Source organism: Leiobunum rupestre, chromosome 1 (assembly GCF_980474605.1).
Source record: "Leiobunum rupestre chromosome 1, qqLeiRupe1.1.hap1, whole genome shotgun sequence".
NCBI classification, from domain to species: Eukaryota; Metazoa; Arthropoda; class Arachnida; order Opiliones; family Sclerosomatidae; genus Leiobunum; species Leiobunum rupestre.
The window spans coordinates 80359138-80373872 of record NC_143384.1 but is presented as its reverse complement, the minus strand read 5'-3'; the positions used below and the strand labels follow the sequence as shown (position 1 = coordinate 80373872).

Genomic DNA, 14735 nt, shown 5'->3' with positions numbered 1-14735 from the left:
GAGTTGTGAAACGTAGGAGACTTTCGAATAATTTTTTAAATAATACGTCTCCGCCAGAATCGAAGCCTCCGTGGCGCAATGGTTAGCGCGTTCGGCTGTTAAACGAAAGGTTGATGGTTCGAGTCCATCCGGTGGCGACGCTTCTCGTTTTACTCGCGTTCATTCCGTTTCATTATTATTTGTTAAGAATAGTGAGTTGGGAAACGTAGGAGAATTAAGAATAAATCGTTGAATAATACGTCTCCGCCAGAGTCGAACCTCCGTGGCGCAATGGTTAGCGCGTTCGGCTGTTAACCGAAAGGTTGATGGTTCGAGTCCATCCGGTGGCGACGCTTCTGGTTTTTCTCACGTTCATTCCGTTTCATTATTATTTGTTAAGAATAGTGAGTTGTGAAACGTAGGAGAATTTCGAATAAATTTTTGAATAATACGTCTCCGCTAGAATCGAAGCCTCCGTGGCGCAATGGTTAGCGCGTTCGGCTGTTAACCGAAAGGTTGATGGTTCGAGTCCATCCGGTGGCGACGCTTCTCGTTTTACTCGCGTTCATTCCGTTTCATTATTATTTGTTAAGAATAGTGAGTTGTGAAACGTAGGAGAATTAAGAATAAATCGTTGAATAATACGTCTCCGCCAGAGTCGAAGCCTCCGTGGCGCAATGGTTAGCGCGTTCGGCTGTTAACCGAAAGTTTGATGGTTCGAGTCCATCCGGTGGCGACGCTTCTGGTTTTACTCGCGTTCATTCCGTTTTATTATTATTTGTTAAGAATAGTGAGTTGTGAAACGTAGGAGAATTAAGAATAAATCGTTGAATAATACGTCTCCACCAGAGTCGAAGCCTCCGTGGCGCAATGGTTAGCGCGTTCGGCTGTTAACCGAAAGGTTGATGGTTCGAGTCCATCCGGTGGCGACACTTATGGTTTTACTCGCGTTCATTCCGTTTCATTAATATTTGTTAAGAATAGTGAGTTGTGAAACGTAGGAGAATTTCGAATAAATTTTTAAATAATACGTCTCCGCCACAGTCGAAGCCTCCGTGGCGCAATGGTTAGCGCGTTCGGCTGTTAACCGAAAGGTTGATGGTTCGAGTCCATCCGGTGGCGACGCTTCTGGTTTTACTCGCGTTTATTCCGTTTCATTATTATTTGTTAAGAATAGTGAGTTGTGAAACGTAGGAGAATTTCGAATAAATTTTTGAATAATACGTCTCCGCTAGAATCGAAGCCTCCGTGGCGCAATGGTTAGCGCGTTCGGCTGTTAACCGAAAGGTTGATGGTTCGAGTCCATCCGGTGGCGACGCTTCTGGTTTTTCTCACGTTCATTCCGTTTTATTATTATTTGTTAAGAATAGTGAGTTGTGAAACGTAGGAGAATTTCGAATAAATTTTTGAATAATACGTCTCCGCTAGAATCGAAGCCTCCGTGGCGCAATGGTTAGCGCGTTCGGCTGTTAACCGAAAGGTTGATGGTTCGAGTCCATCCGGTGGCGACGATACTCGTTTTACTCGCGTTCATTCCGTTTCATTATTATTTGTTAAGAATAGTGAGTTGTGAAACGTAGGAGAATTAAGAATAAATCGTTGAATAATACGTCTCCGCCAGAGTCGAAGCCTCCGTGGCGCAATGGTTAGCGCGTTCGGCTGTTAACCGAAAGGTTGATGGTTAGAGTCCATCCAGTGGCGACGCTTATGGTTTTACTCGCGTTCATTCCGTTTCATTATTATTTCTTAAGAATAATGAGTTGTGAAACGTAGGAGAATTTCAAATAAGTCTTTGAATAATACGTCTCCGCTAGCATCGAAGCCTCCGTGGCGCAATGGTTAGCGCGTTTGGCTGTTAACCGAAAGGTGATGGTTCGAGTCCATCCGGTGGCGACGCTTCTGGTTTTACTCGCGTTCATTCCGTTTCATTATTATTTGTTAAGAATAGTGAGTTGTGAAACGTAGGAGAATTAAGAATAAATCGTTGAATAATACGTCTCCTCCAGAGTCGAAGCCTCCGTGGCGCAATGGTTAGCGCGTTCGGCTGTTAACCGAAAGGTTGATGGTTCGAGTCCATCCGGTGGCGACGCTTCTGGTTTTACTCGCGTTCATTCCGTTTCATTATTATTTGTTAAGAATAGTGAGTTGTGAAACGTAGGAGAATTAAGAATAAATCGTTGAATAATACGTCTCCTCCAAAGTCGAAGCCTCCGTGGCGCAATGGTTAGCGCGTTCGGCTGTTAACCGAAAGGTTGATGGTTCGAGTCCATCCGGTGGCGACGCTTCTCGTTTTACTCGCGTTCATTCCGTTTCATTATTATTTGTTAAGAATAGTGAGTTGTGAAACGTAGGAGAATTTCGAATAAATTTTTGAATAATACGTGTCCGCTAGAACCGAAGCCTCCGTGGCGCAATGGTTAGCGCGTTCGGCTGTTAACCGAAAGGTTGATGGTTCGAGTCCATCCGGTGGCGACACTTCTGGTTTAACTCGCGTTCATTCCGTTTCATTCTTATATGTTAAGAATAGTGAGTTGTGAAACGTAGGAGAATTAAGAATAAATCGTTGAATAATACGTATCCGCTAGAGTCGAAGCCTCCGTGGCGCAATGGTTAGCGCGTTCGGCTGTTAACCGAAAGGTTGATGGTTCGAGTCCATCCGGTGGCGACGCTTCTCGTTTTACTCGCGTTCATTCCGTTTCATTATTATTTGTTAAGAATAGTGAGTTGTGAAACGTAGGAGAATTAAGAATAAATCGTTGAATAATACGTCTCCGCCAGAGTCGAAGCCTCCGTGGCGCAATGGTTAGCGCGTTCGGCTGTTAACCGAAAGGTTGATGGTTAGAGTCCATCCAGTGGCGACGCTTATGGTTTTACTCGCGTTCATTCCGTTTCATTATTATTTCTTAAGAATAATGAGTTGTGAAACGTAGGAGAATTTCAAATAAGTCTTTGAATAATACGTCTCCGCTAGCATCGAAGCCTCCGTGGCGCAATGGTTAGCGCGTTTGGCTGTTAACCGAAAGGTGATGGTTCGAGTCCATCCGGTGGCGACGCTTCTGGTTTTACTCGCGTTCATTCCGTTTCATTATTATTTGTTAAGAATAGTGAGTTGTGAAACGTAGGAGAATTAAGAATAAATCGTTGAATAATACGTCTCCTCCAGAGTCGAAGCCTCCGTGGCGCAATGGTTAGCGCGTTCGGCTGTTAACCGAAAGGTTGATGGTTCGAGTCCATCCGGTGGCGACGCTTCTGGTTTTACTCGCGTTCATTCCGTTTCATTATTATTTGTTAAGAATAGTGAGTTGTGAAACGTAGGAGAATTAAGAATAAATCGTTGAATAATACGTCTCCTCCAAAGTCGAAGCCTCCGTGGCGCAATGGTTAGCGCGTTCGGCTGTTAACCGAAAGGTTGATGGTTCGAGTCCATCCGGTGGCGACGCTTCTCGTTTTACTCGCGTTCATTCCGTTTCATTATTATTTGTTAAGAATAGTGAGTTGTGAAACGTAGGAGAATTTCGAATAAATTTTTGAATAATACGTGTCCGCTAGAACCGAAGCCTCCGTGGCGCAATGGTTAGCGCGTTCGGCTGTTAACCGAAAGGTTGATGGTTCGAGTCCATCCGGTGGCGACACTTCTGGTTTAACTCGCGTTCATTCCGTTTCATTCTTATTTGTTAAGAATAGTGAGTTGTGAAACGTAGGAGAATTAAGAATAAATCGTTGAATAATACGTATCCGCTAGAGTCGAAGCCTCCGTGGCGCAATGGTTAGCGCGTTCGGCTGTTAACCGAAAGGTTGATGGTTCGAGTCCATCCGGTGGCGACACTTCTGGTTTTACTCGCGTTCATTCCGTTTCATTATTATTTCTTAAGAATAGTGAGTTTTGAAACGTAGGAGAATTAAGAATAAATCGTTGAATAATACGTCTCCGCCAGAGTCGAAGCCTCCGTGGCGCAATGGTTAGCGCTTTCGGCTGTTAACCGAAAGGTTGATGGTTCGAGTCCATCCGGTGGCGACACTTCTGGTTTTACTCGCGTTCATTCCGTTTCATTATTATTTCTTAAGAATAATGAGTTGTGAAACGTAGGAGAATTTCGAATAAATCTTTGAATAATACGTCTCCGCTAGAATCGAAGCCTCCGTGGCGAAATGGTTAGCGCGTTCGGCTGTTAACCGAAAGGCTGATGGTTCGAGTCCATCCGGTGGCGACGCTTCTGGTTTTACTCGCGTTCATTCCGTTTCATTATTATTTGTTAAGAATAGTGAGTTGTGAAACGTAGGAGAATTAAGAATAAATCGTTGAATAATACGTCTCCTCCAGAGTCGAAGCCTCCGTGGCGCAATGGTTAGCGCGTTCGGCTGTTAACCGAAAGGTTGATGGTTCGAGTCCATCCGGTGGCGACGCTTCTGGTTTTACTCGCGTTCATTCCGTTTCATTATTATTTGTTAAGAATAGTGAGTTGTGAAACGTAGGAGAATTAAGAATAAATCGTTGAATAATACGTCTCCTCCAAAGTCGAAGCCTCCGTGGCGCAATGGTTAGCGCGTTCGGCTGTTAACCGAAAGGTTGATGGTTCGAGTCCATCCGGTGGCGACGCTTCTCGTTTTACTCGCGTTCATTCCGTTTCATTATTATTTGTTAAGAATAGTGAGTTGTGAAACGTAGGAGAATTAAGAATAAATCGTTGAATAATACGTATCCGCTAGAGTCGAAGCCTCCGTGGCGCAATGGTTAGCGCGTTCGGCTGTTAACCGAAAGGTTGATGGTTCGAGTCCATCCGGTGGCGACGCTTCTCGTTTTACTCGCGTTCATTCCGTTTCATTATTATTTGTTAAGAATAGTGAGTTGTGAAACGTAGGAGAATTAAGAATAAATCGTTGAATAATACGTCTCCGCCAGAGTCGAAGCCTCCGTGGCGCAATGGTTAGCGCGTTCGGCTGTTAACCGAAAGGTTGATGGTTAGAGTCCATCCAGTGGCGACGCTTATGGTTTTACTCGCGTTCATTCCGTTTCATTATTATTTCTTAAGAATAATGAGTTGTGAAACGTAGGAGAATTTCAAATAAGTCTTTGAATAATACGTCTCCGCTAGCATCGAAGCCTCCGTGGCGCAATGGTTAGCGCGTTTGGCTGTTAACCGAAAGGTGATGGTTCGAGTCCATCCGGTGGCGACGCTTCTGGTTTTACTCGCGTTCATTCCGTTTCATTATTATTTGTTAAGAATAGTGAGTTGTGAAACGTAGGAGAATTAAGAATAAATCGTTGAATAATACGTCTCCTCCAGAGTCGAAGCCTCCGTGGCGCAATGGTTAGCGCGTTCGGCTGTTAACCGAAAGGTTGATGGTTCGAGTCCATCCGGTGGCGACGCTTCTGGTTTTACTCGCGTTCATTCCGTTTCATTATTATTTGTTAAGAATAGTGAGTTGTGAAACGTAGGAGAATTAAGAATAAATCGTTGAATAATACGTCTCCTCCAAAGTCGAAGCCTCCGTGGCGCAATGGTTAGCGCGTTCGGCTGTTAACCGAAAGGTTGATGGTTCGAGTCCATCCGGTGGCGACGCTTCTCGTTTTACTCGCGTTCATTCCGTTTCATTATTATTTGTTAAGAATAGTGAGTTGTGAAACGTAGGAGAATTTCGAATAAATTTTTGAATAATACGTGTCCGCTAGAACCGAAGCCTCCGTGGCGCAATGGTTAGCGCGTTCGGCTGTTAACCGAAAGGTTGATGGTTCGAGTCCATCCGGTGGCGACACTTCTGGTTTAACTCGCGTTCATTCCGTTTCATTCTTATTTGTTAAGAATAGTGAGTTGTGAAACGTAGGAGAATTAAGAATAAATCGTTGAATAATACGTATCCGCTAGAGTCGAAGCCTCCGTGGCGCAATGGTTAGCGCGTTCGGCTGTTAACCGAAAGGTTGATGGTTCGAGTCCATCCGGTGGCGACACTTCTGGTTTTACTCGCGTTCATTCCGTTTCATTATTATTTCTTAAGAATAGTGAGTTTTGAAACGTAGGAGAATTAAGAATAAATCGTTGAATAATACGTCTCCGCCAGAGTCGAAGCCTCCGTGGCGCAATGGTTAGCGCTTTCGGCTGTTAACCGAAAGGTTGATGGTTCGAGTCCATCCGGTGGCGACACTTCTGGTTTTACTCGCGTTCATTCCGTTTCATTATTATTTCTTAAGAATAATGAGTTGTGAAACGTAGGAGAATTTCGAATAAATCTTTGAATAATACGTCTCCGCTAGAATCGAAGCCTCCGTGGCGAAATGGTTAGCGCGTTCGGCTGTTAACCGAAAGGTTGATGGTTCGAGTCCATCCGGTGGCGACGCTTCTGGTTTTACTCGCGTTCATTCCGTTTCATTATTATTTGTTAAGAATAGTGAGTTGTGAAACGTAGGAGACTTTCGAATAATTTTTTAAATAATACGTCTCCGCCAGAATCGAAGCCTCCGTGGCGCAATGGTTAGCGCGTTCGGCTGTTAAACGAAAGGTTGATGGTTCGAGTCCATCCGGTGGCGACGCTTCTCGTTTTACTCGCGTTCATTCCGTTTCATTATTATTTGTTAAGAATAGTGAGTTGGGAAACGTAGGAGAATTAAGAATAAATCGTTGAATAATACGTCTCCGCCAGAGTCGAACCTCCGTGGCGCAATGGTTAGCACATTCGGCTGTTAATCGAAAGGTTGATGGTTCGAGTCCATCCGGTGGCGACGCTTCTGGTTTTACTCGCGTTCATTCCGTTTCATTATTATTTCTTAAGAATAGTGAGTTGTGAAACGTAGGAGAATTTCGAATAAATTTTTGAATAATACGTCTCCGCTAGAATCGAAGCCTCCGTGGCGCAATGGTAAGCGCGTTCGGCTGTTAACCGAAAGGTTGATGGTTCGAGTCCATCCGGTGGCGACGCTTCTGGTTTTTCTCGCGTTCATTCCGTTTCATTATTATTTGTTAAGAATAGTGAGTTGTGAAACGTAGGAGAATTTCGAATAAATTTTTGAATAATACGTCTCCGCTAGAATCGAAGCCTCCGTGGCGCAATGGTTAGCGCGTTCGGCTGTTAACCGAAAGGTTGATGGTTCGAGTCCATCCGGTGGCGACGCTTCTCGTTTTACTCGCGTTCATTCCGTTTCATTATTATTTGTTAAGAATAGTGAGTTGTGAAACGTAGGAGAATTAAGAATAAATCGTTGAATAATACGTCTCCGCTAGAATCGAAGCCTCCGTGGCGCAATGGTTAGCGCGTTCGGCTGTTAACCGAAAGTTTGATGGTTCGAGTCCATCCGGTGGCGACACTTATGGTTTTACTCGCGTTCATTCCGTTTCATTAATATTTGTTAAGAATAGTGAGTTGTGAAACGTAGGAGAATTTCGAATAAATTTTTAAATAATACGTCTCCGCCACAGTCGAAGCCTCCGTGGCGCAATGGTTAGCGCGTTCGGCTGTTAACCGAAAGCTTGTTGGTTCGAGTCCATCCGGTGGCGACGCTTCTGGTTTTACTCGCGTTCATTCCGTTTCATTATTATTTGTTAAGAATAGTGAGTTGTGAAACGTAGGAGAATTAAGAATAAATCGTTGAATAATACGTCTCCACCAGAGTCGAAGCCTCCGTGGCGCAATGGTTAGCGCGTTCGGCTGTAAACCGAAAGGTTGATGGTTCGAGTCCATCCGGTGGCGACACTTATGGTTTTACTCGCGTTCATTCCGTTTCATTAATATTTGTTAAGAATAGTGAGTTGTGAAACGTAGGAGAATTTCGAATAAATTTTTAAATAATACGTCTCCGCCACAGTCGAAGCCTCCGTGGCGCAATGGTTAGCGCGTTCGGCTGTTAACCGAAAGGTTGATGGTTCGAGTCCATCCGGTGGCGACGCTTCTGGTTTTACTCGCGTTTATTCCGTTTCATTATTATTTCTTAAGAATAGTGATTTGTGAAACGTAGGAGAATTTCGATTAAATTTTTGAATAATACGTCTCCGCTAGAATCGAAGCCTCCGTGGCGCAATGGTTAGCGCGTTCGGCTGTTAACCGAAAGGTTGATGGTTCGAGTCCATCCGGTGGCGACGCTTCTCGTTTTACTCGCGTTCATTCCGTTTCATTATTATTTGTTAAGAATAGTGAGTTGTGAAACGTAGGAGAATTAAGAATAAATCGTTGAATAATACGTCTCCGCTAGAATCGAAGCCTCCGTGGCGCAATGGTTAGCGCATTCGGCTGTTAACCGAAAGGTTGATGGTTCGAGTCCATCCGGTGGCGACACTTCTGGTTTTACTCGCGTTCATTCCGTTTTATTAATATTTGTTAAGAATAGTGAGTTGTGAAACGTAGGAGAATTTCGAATAAATTTTTAAATAATACGTCTCCGCCACAGTCGAAGCCTCCGTGGCGCAATGGTTAGCGCGTTCGGCTGTTAACCGAAAGGTTGATGTTTCGAGTCCATCCGGTGGCGACGCTTCTGGTTTTACTCGCGTTCATTCCGTTTCATTATTATTTGTTAAGAATAGTGAGTTGTGAAACGTAGGAGAATTAAGAATAAATCGTTGGATAATACGTCTCCACCAGAGTCGAAGCCTCCGTGGCGCAATGGTTAGCGCGTTCGGCTGTTAACCGAAAGGTTGATGGTTCGAGTCCATCCGGTGGCGACACTTATGGTTTTACTCGCGTTCATTCCGTTTCATTAATATTTCTTAAGAATAGTGATTTGTGAAACGTAGGAGAATTTCGATTAAATTTTTGAATAATACGTCTCCGCTAGAATCGAAGCCTCCGTGGCGCAATGGTTAGCGCGTTCGGCTGTTAACCGAAAGGTTGATGGTTCGAGTCCATCCGGTGGCGACGCTTCTCGTTTTACTCGCGTTCATTCCGTTTCATTATTATTTGTTAAGAATAGTGAGTTGTGAAACGTAGGAGAATTAAGAATAAATCGTTGAATAATACGTCTCCGCTAGATTCGAAGCCTCCGTGGCGCAATGGTTAGCGCATTCGGCTGTTAACCGAAAGGTTGATGGTTCGAGTCCATCCGGTGGCGACACTTCTCGTTTTACTCGCGTTCATTCCGTTTCATTATTATTTGTTAAGAATAGTGAGTTGTGAAACGTAGGAGAATTAAGAATAAATCGTTGAATAATACGTCTCCGCTAGAATCGAAGCCTCCGTGGCGCAATGGTTAGCGCGTTCGGCTGTTAACCGAAAGGTTGATGGTTCGAGTCCATCCGGTGGCGACGCTTCTGGTTTTACTCGCGTTCATTCCGTTTCATTATTATTTGTTAAGAATAGTGAGTTGTGAAACGTAGGAGAATTAAGAATAAATCGTTGGATAATACGTCTCCACCAGAGTCGAAGCCTCCGTGGCGCAATGGTTAGCGCGTTCGGCTGTTAACCGAAAGGTTGATGGTTCGAGTCCATCCGGTGGCGACACTTATGGTTTTACTCGCGTTCATTCCGTTTCATTAATATTTGTTAAGAATAGTGAGTTGTGAAACGTAGGAGAATTTCGAATAAATTTTTAAATAATACGTCTCCGCCACAGTCGAAGCCTCCGTGGCGCAAAGGTTAGCGCGTTCGGCTATTAACCGAAAGGTTGATGGTTCGAGTCCATCCGGTGGCGACGCTTCTGGTTTTACTCGCGTTTATTCCGTTTCATTATTATTTCTTAAGAATAGTGATTTGTGAAACGTAGGAGAATTTCGATTAAATTTTTGAATAATACGTCTCCGCTAGAATCGAAGCCTCCGTGGCGCAATGGTTAGCGCGTTCGGCTGTTAACCGAAAGGTTGATGGTTCGAGTCCATCCGGTGGCGACGCTTCTCGTTTTACTCGCGTTCATTCCGTTTCATTATTATTTGTTAAGAATAGTGAGTTGTGAAACGTAGGAGAATTAAGAATAAATCGTTGAATAATACGTCTCCGCTAGAATCGAAGCCTCCGTGGCGCAATGGTTAGCGCATTCGGCTGTTAACCGAAAGGTTGATGGTTCGAGTCCATCCGGTGGCGACACTTCTGGTTTTACTCGCGTTCATTCCGTTTTATTAATATTTGTTAAGAATAGTGAGTTGTGAAACGTAGGAGAATTTCGAATAAATTTTTAAATAATACGTCTCCGCCACAGTCGAAGCCTCCGTGGCGCAATGGTTAGCGCGTTCGGCTGTTAACCGAAAGGTTGATGGTTCGAGTCCATCCGGTGGCGACGCTTCTGGTTTTACTCGCGTTCATTCCGTTTCATTATTATTTGTTAAGAATAGTGAGTTGTGAAACGTAGGAGAATTAAGAATAAATCGTTGAATAATACGTCTCCGCCAGAGTCGAAGCCTCCGTGGCGCAATGGTTAGCGCGTTCGGCTGTTAACCGAAAGGTTGATGGTTCGAGTCCATCCGGTGGCGACGCTTCTCGTTTTACTCGCGTTCATTCCGTTTCATTATTATTTGTTAAGAATAGTGAGTTGTGAAACGTAGGAGAATTAAGAATAAATCGTTGAATAATACGTCTCCGCTAGAATCGAAGCCTCCGTGGCGCAATGGTTAGCGCGTTCGGCTGTTAACCGAAAGGTTGATGGTTCGAGTCCATCCGGTGGCGACGCTTCTCGTTTTACTCGCGTTCATTCCGTTTCATTATTATTTGTTAAGAATAGTGAGTTGTGAAACGTAGGAGAATTAAGAATAAATCGTTGAATAATACGTCTCCGCCAGAGTCGAAGCCTCCGTGGCGCAATGGTTAGCGCGTTCGGCTGTTAACCGAAAGGTTGATGGTTAGAGTCCATCCAGTGGCGACGCTTATGGTTTTACTCGCGTTCATTCCGTTTCATTATTATTTGTTAAGAATAGTGAGTTGTGAAACGTAGGAGAATTAAGAATAAATCGTTGAATAATACGTCTCCTCCAGAGTCGATGCCTCCGTGGCGCAAAGGTTAGCGCGTTCGGCTGTTAACCGAAAGGTTGATGGTTCGAGTCCATCCGGTGGCGACGCTTCTGGTTTTACTCGCGTTTATTCCGTTTCATTATTATTTCTTAAGAATAGTGATTTGTGAAACGTAGGAGAATTTCGATTAAATTTTTGAATAATACGTCTCCGCTAGAATCGAAGCCTCCGTGGCGCAATGGTTAGCGCGTTCGGCTGTTAACCGAAAGGTTGATGGTTCGAGTCCATCCGGTGGCGACGCTTCTCGTTTTACTCGCGTTCATTCCGTTTCATTATTATTTGTTAAGAATAGTGAGTTGTGAAACGTAGGAGAATTAAGAATAAGTCTTTGAATAATACGTCTCCGCTAGCATCGAAGCCTCCGTGGCGCAATGGTTAGCGCGTTTGGCTGTTAACCGAAAGGTGATGGTTCGAGTCCATCCGGTGGCGACGCTTCTGGTTTTACTCGCGTTCATTCCGTTTCATTATTATTTGTTAAGAATAGTGAGTTGTGAAACGTAGGAGAATTAAGAATAAATCGTTGAATCATACGTCTCCTCCAGAGTCGATGCCTCCGTGGCGCAATGGTTAGCGCGTTCGGCTGTTAACCGAAAGGTTGATGGTTCGAGTCCATCCGGTGGCGACGCTTCTGGTTTTACTCGCGTTCATTCCGTTTCATTATTATTTGTTAAGAATAGTGAGTTGTGAAACGTAGGAGAATTAAGAATAAATCGTTGAATAATACGTCTCCTCCAGAGTCGAAGCCTCCGTGGCGCAATGGTTAGCGCGTTCGGCTGTTAACCGAAAGGTTGATGGTTCGAGTCCATCCGGTGGCGACGCTTCTCGTTTTACTCGCGTTCATTCCGTTTCATTATTATTTGTTAAGAATAGTGAGTTGTGAAACGTAGGAGAATTAAGAATAAATCGTTGAATAATACGTCTCCGCTAGAATCGAAGCCTCCGTGGCGCAATGGTTAGCGCGTTCAGCTGTTAACCGAAAGGTTGATGGTTCGAGTCCATCCGTTGGCGACGCTTCTGGTATTACTCGCGTTCATTCCGTTTCATTATTATTTGTTAAGAATAGTGAGTTGTGAAACGTAGGAGAATTAAGAATAAATCGTTGAATAATACGTCTCCGCCAGAGTCGAAGCCTAAGTGGCGCAATAGTTAGCGGGTTCTGCTGTTAACCGAAAGGTTGATGGTTCGAGTCCATCCGGTGGCGACGCTTCTCGTTTTACTCGCGTTCATTCCGTTTCATTATTATTTGTTAAGAATAGTGAGTTGTGAAACGTAGGAGAATTAAGAATAAATCGTTGAATAATACGTCTCCGCTAGAATCGAAGCCTCCGTGGCGCAATGGTTAGCGCGTTCGGCTGTTAACCGAAAGGTTGATGGTTCGAGTCCATCCGGTGGCGACGCTTCTGGTTTTACTCGCGTTCATTCCGTTTCATTATTATTTCTTAAGAATAGTGAGTTGTGAAACGTAGGAGAATTTCGAATAAATTTTTGAATAATACGTCTCCGCTAAAATCGAAGCCTCCGTGGCGCAATGGTAAGCGCGTTCGGCTGTTAACCGAAAGGTTGATGGTTCGAGTCCATCCGGTGGCGACGCTTCTCGTTTTACTCGCGTTCATTCCGTTTCATTATTATTTGTTAAGAATAGTGAGTTGTGAAACGTAGGAGAATTAAGAATAAATCGTTGAATAATACGTCTCCACTAGTATCGAAGCCTCCGTGGCGCAATTGTTAGCTCGTTCGGCTGTTAACCGAAAGTTTGATGGTTCGAGTCCATCCGGTGGCGACGCTTCTGGTTTTTCTCGCGTTCATTCCGTTTCATTATTATTTGTTAAGAATAGTGAGTTGTGAAACGTGGGAGAATTAAGAATAAATCGTTGAATAATACGTCTCCGCCAGAGTCGAAGCCACCGTGGCGCAATGGTTAGCGCGTTCGGCTGTTAACCGAAAGGTTGATGGTTCGAGTCCATCCGGTGGCGACGCTTCTCGTTTTACTCGCGTTCATTCCGTTTCATTATTATTTGTTAAGAATAGTGAGTTGTGAAACGTAGGAGAATTAAGAATAAATCGTTGAATAATACGTCTCCGCTAGAATCGAAGCCTCCGTGGCGCCATGGTTAGCGCGTTCGGCTGTTAACCGAAAGTTTGATGGTTCGAGTCCATCCGGTGGCGACGCTTCTCGTTTTACTCGCGTTCATTCCGTTTCATTATTATTTGTTAAGAATAGTGAGTTGTGAAAAATAGGAGAATTTCGAATAAATTTTTGAATAATACGTCTCCGCTAGAATCGAAGCCTCCGTGGCGCAATGGTTAGCGCGTTCGGCTGTTAACCGAAAGGTTGATGGTTCGAGTCCATCCGGTGGCGACGCTTCTCGTTTTACTCGCGTTCATTCCGTTTCATTATTATTTGTTAAGAATAGTGAGTTGTGAAACGTAGGAGAATTAAGAATAAATCGTTGAATAATACGTCTCCGCCAGAGTCGAAGCCTCCGTGGCGCAATGGTTAGCGCGTTCGGCTGTTAACTGAAAGGTTGATGGTTAGAGTCCATCCAGTGGCGACGCTTATGGTTTTACTCGCGTTCATTCCGTTTCATTATTATTTCTTAAGAATAATGAGTTGTGAAACGTAGGAGAATTTCGAATAAGTCTTTGAATAATACGTCTCCGCTAGCATCGAAGCCTCCGTGGCGCAATGGTTAGCGCGTTCGGCTGTTAACTGAAAGGTTGATGGTTCGAGTCCATCCGGTGGCGACGCTTCTGGTTTTACTCGCGTTCATTCCGTTTCATTATTATTTGTTAAGAATAGTGAGTTGTGAAACGTAGGAGAATTAAGAATAAATCGTTGAATAATACGTCTCCTCCAGAGTCGAAGCCTCCGTGGCGCAATGGTTAGCGCGTTCGGCTGTTAACCGAAAGGTTGATGGTTCGAGTCCATCCGGTGGCGACACTTCTGGTTTTACTCGCGTTCATTCCGTTTCATTATTATTTGTTAAGAATAGTGAGTTGTGAAACGTAGGAGAATTAAGAATAAATCGTTGAATAATACGTCTCCGCCAGAGTCGAAGCCTCCGTGGCGCAATGGTTAGCGCGTTCGGCTGTTAACTGAAAGGTTGATGGTTCGAGTCCATCCGGTGGCGACGCTTCTGGTTTTACTCGCGTTCATTCCGTTTCATTATTATTTGTTAAGAATAGTGAGTTGTGAAACGTAGGAGAATTAAGAATAAATCGTTGAATAATACGTCTCCTCCAGAGTCGAAGCCTCCGTGGCGCAATGGTTAGCGCGTTCGGCTGTTAACCGAAAGGTTGATGGTTCGAGTCCATCCGGTGGCGACACTTCTGGTTTTACTCGCGTTCATTCCGTTTCATTCTTATTTGTTAAGAATAGTGAGTTGTGAAACGTAGGAGAATTAAGAATAAATCGTTGAATAATACGTATCCGCTAGAGTCGAAGCCTCCGTGGCGCAATGGTTAGCGCGTTCGGCTGTTAACCGAAAGGTTGATGGTTCGAGTCCATCCGGTGGCGACACTTCTGGTTTTACTCGCGTTCATTCCGTTTCATTATTATTTCTTAAGAATAGTGAGTTTTGAAACGTAGGAGAATTAAGAATAAATCGTTGAATAATACGTCTCCGCCAGAGTCGAAGCCTCCGTGGCGCAATGGTTAGCGCTTTCGGCTGTTAACCGAAAGGTTGATGGTTCGAGTCCATCCGGTGGCGACACTTCTGGTTTTACTCGCGTTCATTCCGTTTCATTATTATTTCTTAAGAATAATGAGTTGTGAAACGTAGGAGAATTTCGAATAAATCTTTGAATAATACGTCTCCGCTAGAATCGAAGCCTCCGTG

At 44.2% G+C, this 14735-nt stretch overlaps 50 non-coding genes across 50 annotated transcripts; all 50 read left to right on the top strand.

The window, feature by feature from the left end:
- Positions 1-449: 449 nt before the first annotated feature.
- TRNAN-GUU (transfer RNA asparagine (anticodon GUU)) lies at positions 450-522 on the top strand. The gene has a single exon. It is a non-coding gene; the product is annotated as a tRNA-Asn (tRNA).
- Positions 523-835: 313 nt separating this feature from the next.
- On the top strand, positions 836-908 carry TRNAN-GUU (transfer RNA asparagine (anticodon GUU)). Its single transcript has one exon. It is a non-coding gene; the product is annotated as a tRNA-Asn (tRNA).
- Positions 909-1028: 120 nt separating this feature from the next.
- Positions 1029-1101, top strand: TRNAN-GUU (transfer RNA asparagine (anticodon GUU)). The gene has a single exon. It is a non-coding gene; the product is annotated as a tRNA-Asn (tRNA).
- Positions 1102-1221: 120 nt separating this feature from the next.
- Positions 1222-1294, top strand: TRNAN-GUU (transfer RNA asparagine (anticodon GUU)). Its single transcript has one exon. It is a non-coding gene; the product is annotated as a tRNA-Asn (tRNA).
- Positions 1295-1414: 120 nt separating this feature from the next.
- Positions 1415-1487, top strand: TRNAN-GUU (transfer RNA asparagine (anticodon GUU)). The gene has a single exon. It is a non-coding gene; the product is annotated as a tRNA-Asn (tRNA).
- A 505-nt stretch (positions 1488-1992) lies between these two features.
- TRNAN-GUU (transfer RNA asparagine (anticodon GUU)) lies at positions 1993-2065 on the top strand. Its single transcript has one exon. It is a non-coding gene; the product is annotated as a tRNA-Asn (tRNA).
- A 120-nt stretch (positions 2066-2185) lies between these two features.
- TRNAN-GUU (transfer RNA asparagine (anticodon GUU)) lies at positions 2186-2258 on the top strand. Its single transcript has one exon. It is a non-coding gene; the product is annotated as a tRNA-Asn (tRNA).
- Positions 2259-2378: 120 nt separating this feature from the next.
- Positions 2379-2451, top strand: TRNAN-GUU (transfer RNA asparagine (anticodon GUU)). Its single transcript has one exon. It is a non-coding gene; the product is annotated as a tRNA-Asn (tRNA).
- A 120-nt stretch (positions 2452-2571) lies between these two features.
- Positions 2572-2644, top strand: TRNAN-GUU (transfer RNA asparagine (anticodon GUU)). The gene has a single exon. It is a non-coding gene; the product is annotated as a tRNA-Asn (tRNA).
- A 505-nt stretch (positions 2645-3149) lies between these two features.
- On the top strand, positions 3150-3222 carry TRNAN-GUU (transfer RNA asparagine (anticodon GUU)). Its single transcript has one exon. It is a non-coding gene; the product is annotated as a tRNA-Asn (tRNA).
- A 120-nt stretch (positions 3223-3342) lies between these two features.
- TRNAN-GUU (transfer RNA asparagine (anticodon GUU)) lies at positions 3343-3415 on the top strand. Its single transcript has one exon. It is a non-coding gene; the product is annotated as a tRNA-Asn (tRNA).
- A 120-nt stretch (positions 3416-3535) lies between these two features.
- On the top strand, positions 3536-3608 carry TRNAN-GUU (transfer RNA asparagine (anticodon GUU)). Its single transcript has one exon. It is a non-coding gene; the product is annotated as a tRNA-Asn (tRNA).
- Positions 3609-3728: 120 nt separating this feature from the next.
- Positions 3729-3801, top strand: TRNAN-GUU (transfer RNA asparagine (anticodon GUU)). The gene has a single exon. It is a non-coding gene; the product is annotated as a tRNA-Asn (tRNA).
- Positions 3802-3921: 120 nt separating this feature from the next.
- TRNAN-GUU (transfer RNA asparagine (anticodon GUU)) lies at positions 3922-3994 on the top strand. The gene has a single exon. It is a non-coding gene; the product is annotated as a tRNA-Asn (tRNA).
- A 313-nt stretch (positions 3995-4307) lies between these two features.
- On the top strand, positions 4308-4380 carry TRNAN-GUU (transfer RNA asparagine (anticodon GUU)). The gene has a single exon. It is a non-coding gene; the product is annotated as a tRNA-Asn (tRNA).
- Positions 4381-4500: 120 nt separating this feature from the next.
- On the top strand, positions 4501-4573 carry TRNAN-GUU (transfer RNA asparagine (anticodon GUU)). The gene has a single exon. It is a non-coding gene; the product is annotated as a tRNA-Asn (tRNA).
- A 120-nt stretch (positions 4574-4693) lies between these two features.
- TRNAN-GUU (transfer RNA asparagine (anticodon GUU)) lies at positions 4694-4766 on the top strand. The gene has a single exon. It is a non-coding gene; the product is annotated as a tRNA-Asn (tRNA).
- A 505-nt stretch (positions 4767-5271) lies between these two features.
- Positions 5272-5344, top strand: TRNAN-GUU (transfer RNA asparagine (anticodon GUU)). Its single transcript has one exon. It is a non-coding gene; the product is annotated as a tRNA-Asn (tRNA).
- A 120-nt stretch (positions 5345-5464) lies between these two features.
- On the top strand, positions 5465-5537 carry TRNAN-GUU (transfer RNA asparagine (anticodon GUU)). Its single transcript has one exon. It is a non-coding gene; the product is annotated as a tRNA-Asn (tRNA).
- A 120-nt stretch (positions 5538-5657) lies between these two features.
- On the top strand, positions 5658-5730 carry TRNAN-GUU (transfer RNA asparagine (anticodon GUU)). Its single transcript has one exon. It is a non-coding gene; the product is annotated as a tRNA-Asn (tRNA).
- Positions 5731-5850: 120 nt separating this feature from the next.
- On the top strand, positions 5851-5923 carry TRNAN-GUU (transfer RNA asparagine (anticodon GUU)). The gene has a single exon. It is a non-coding gene; the product is annotated as a tRNA-Asn (tRNA).
- Positions 5924-6043: 120 nt separating this feature from the next.
- TRNAN-GUU (transfer RNA asparagine (anticodon GUU)) lies at positions 6044-6116 on the top strand. The gene has a single exon. It is a non-coding gene; the product is annotated as a tRNA-Asn (tRNA).
- Positions 6117-6814: 698 nt separating this feature from the next.
- TRNAN-GUU (transfer RNA asparagine (anticodon GUU)) lies at positions 6815-6887 on the top strand. Its single transcript has one exon. It is a non-coding gene; the product is annotated as a tRNA-Asn (tRNA).
- Positions 6888-7007: 120 nt separating this feature from the next.
- On the top strand, positions 7008-7080 carry TRNAN-GUU (transfer RNA asparagine (anticodon GUU)). The gene has a single exon. It is a non-coding gene; the product is annotated as a tRNA-Asn (tRNA).
- A 506-nt stretch (positions 7081-7586) lies between these two features.
- TRNAY-GUA (transfer RNA tyrosine (anticodon GUA)) lies at positions 7587-7659 on the top strand. Its single transcript has one exon. It is a non-coding gene; the product is annotated as a tRNA-Tyr (tRNA).
- A 120-nt stretch (positions 7660-7779) lies between these two features.
- On the top strand, positions 7780-7852 carry TRNAN-GUU (transfer RNA asparagine (anticodon GUU)). The gene has a single exon. It is a non-coding gene; the product is annotated as a tRNA-Asn (tRNA).
- A 120-nt stretch (positions 7853-7972) lies between these two features.
- On the top strand, positions 7973-8045 carry TRNAN-GUU (transfer RNA asparagine (anticodon GUU)). The gene has a single exon. It is a non-coding gene; the product is annotated as a tRNA-Asn (tRNA).
- Positions 8046-8165: 120 nt separating this feature from the next.
- On the top strand, positions 8166-8238 carry TRNAN-GUU (transfer RNA asparagine (anticodon GUU)). The gene has a single exon. It is a non-coding gene; the product is annotated as a tRNA-Asn (tRNA).
- Positions 8239-8551: 313 nt separating this feature from the next.
- Positions 8552-8624, top strand: TRNAN-GUU (transfer RNA asparagine (anticodon GUU)). Its single transcript has one exon. It is a non-coding gene; the product is annotated as a tRNA-Asn (tRNA).
- A 120-nt stretch (positions 8625-8744) lies between these two features.
- Positions 8745-8817, top strand: TRNAN-GUU (transfer RNA asparagine (anticodon GUU)). Its single transcript has one exon. It is a non-coding gene; the product is annotated as a tRNA-Asn (tRNA).
- A 120-nt stretch (positions 8818-8937) lies between these two features.
- Positions 8938-9010, top strand: TRNAN-GUU (transfer RNA asparagine (anticodon GUU)). Its single transcript has one exon. It is a non-coding gene; the product is annotated as a tRNA-Asn (tRNA).
- A 120-nt stretch (positions 9011-9130) lies between these two features.
- On the top strand, positions 9131-9203 carry TRNAN-GUU (transfer RNA asparagine (anticodon GUU)). Its single transcript has one exon. It is a non-coding gene; the product is annotated as a tRNA-Asn (tRNA).
- A 120-nt stretch (positions 9204-9323) lies between these two features.
- On the top strand, positions 9324-9396 carry TRNAN-GUU (transfer RNA asparagine (anticodon GUU)). Its single transcript has one exon. It is a non-coding gene; the product is annotated as a tRNA-Asn (tRNA).
- Positions 9397-9516: 120 nt separating this feature from the next.
- TRNAN-AUU (transfer RNA asparagine (anticodon AUU)) lies at positions 9517-9589 on the top strand. The gene has a single exon. It is a non-coding gene; the product is annotated as a tRNA-Asn (tRNA).
- A 120-nt stretch (positions 9590-9709) lies between these two features.
- Positions 9710-9782, top strand: TRNAN-GUU (transfer RNA asparagine (anticodon GUU)). Its single transcript has one exon. It is a non-coding gene; the product is annotated as a tRNA-Asn (tRNA).
- Positions 9783-9902: 120 nt separating this feature from the next.
- TRNAN-GUU (transfer RNA asparagine (anticodon GUU)) lies at positions 9903-9975 on the top strand. Its single transcript has one exon. It is a non-coding gene; the product is annotated as a tRNA-Asn (tRNA).
- A 120-nt stretch (positions 9976-10095) lies between these two features.
- Positions 10096-10168, top strand: TRNAN-GUU (transfer RNA asparagine (anticodon GUU)). The gene has a single exon. It is a non-coding gene; the product is annotated as a tRNA-Asn (tRNA).
- Positions 10169-10288: 120 nt separating this feature from the next.
- TRNAN-GUU (transfer RNA asparagine (anticodon GUU)) lies at positions 10289-10361 on the top strand. The gene has a single exon. It is a non-coding gene; the product is annotated as a tRNA-Asn (tRNA).
- Positions 10362-10481: 120 nt separating this feature from the next.
- TRNAN-GUU (transfer RNA asparagine (anticodon GUU)) lies at positions 10482-10554 on the top strand. Its single transcript has one exon. It is a non-coding gene; the product is annotated as a tRNA-Asn (tRNA).
- Positions 10555-11060: 506 nt separating this feature from the next.
- Positions 11061-11133, top strand: TRNAN-GUU (transfer RNA asparagine (anticodon GUU)). Its single transcript has one exon. It is a non-coding gene; the product is annotated as a tRNA-Asn (tRNA).
- A 312-nt stretch (positions 11134-11445) lies between these two features.
- On the top strand, positions 11446-11518 carry TRNAN-GUU (transfer RNA asparagine (anticodon GUU)). The gene has a single exon. It is a non-coding gene; the product is annotated as a tRNA-Asn (tRNA).
- A 120-nt stretch (positions 11519-11638) lies between these two features.
- On the top strand, positions 11639-11711 carry TRNAN-GUU (transfer RNA asparagine (anticodon GUU)). Its single transcript has one exon. It is a non-coding gene; the product is annotated as a tRNA-Asn (tRNA).
- A 506-nt stretch (positions 11712-12217) lies between these two features.
- Positions 12218-12290, top strand: TRNAN-GUU (transfer RNA asparagine (anticodon GUU)). The gene has a single exon. It is a non-coding gene; the product is annotated as a tRNA-Asn (tRNA).
- A 120-nt stretch (positions 12291-12410) lies between these two features.
- On the top strand, positions 12411-12483 carry TRNAN-GUU (transfer RNA asparagine (anticodon GUU)). Its single transcript has one exon. It is a non-coding gene; the product is annotated as a tRNA-Asn (tRNA).
- Positions 12484-12796: 313 nt separating this feature from the next.
- TRNAN-GUU (transfer RNA asparagine (anticodon GUU)) lies at positions 12797-12869 on the top strand. The gene has a single exon. It is a non-coding gene; the product is annotated as a tRNA-Asn (tRNA).
- Positions 12870-13182: 313 nt separating this feature from the next.
- TRNAN-GUU (transfer RNA asparagine (anticodon GUU)) lies at positions 13183-13255 on the top strand. Its single transcript has one exon. It is a non-coding gene; the product is annotated as a tRNA-Asn (tRNA).
- A 506-nt stretch (positions 13256-13761) lies between these two features.
- Positions 13762-13834, top strand: TRNAN-GUU (transfer RNA asparagine (anticodon GUU)). Its single transcript has one exon. It is a non-coding gene; the product is annotated as a tRNA-Asn (tRNA).
- A 313-nt stretch (positions 13835-14147) lies between these two features.
- Positions 14148-14220, top strand: TRNAN-GUU (transfer RNA asparagine (anticodon GUU)). The gene has a single exon. It is a non-coding gene; the product is annotated as a tRNA-Asn (tRNA).
- A 120-nt stretch (positions 14221-14340) lies between these two features.
- On the top strand, positions 14341-14413 carry TRNAN-GUU (transfer RNA asparagine (anticodon GUU)). Its single transcript has one exon. It is a non-coding gene; the product is annotated as a tRNA-Asn (tRNA).
- Positions 14414-14533: 120 nt separating this feature from the next.
- On the top strand, positions 14534-14606 carry TRNAN-GUU (transfer RNA asparagine (anticodon GUU)). Its single transcript has one exon. It is a non-coding gene; the product is annotated as a tRNA-Asn (tRNA).
- Positions 14607-14735: the final 129 nt, after the last annotated feature.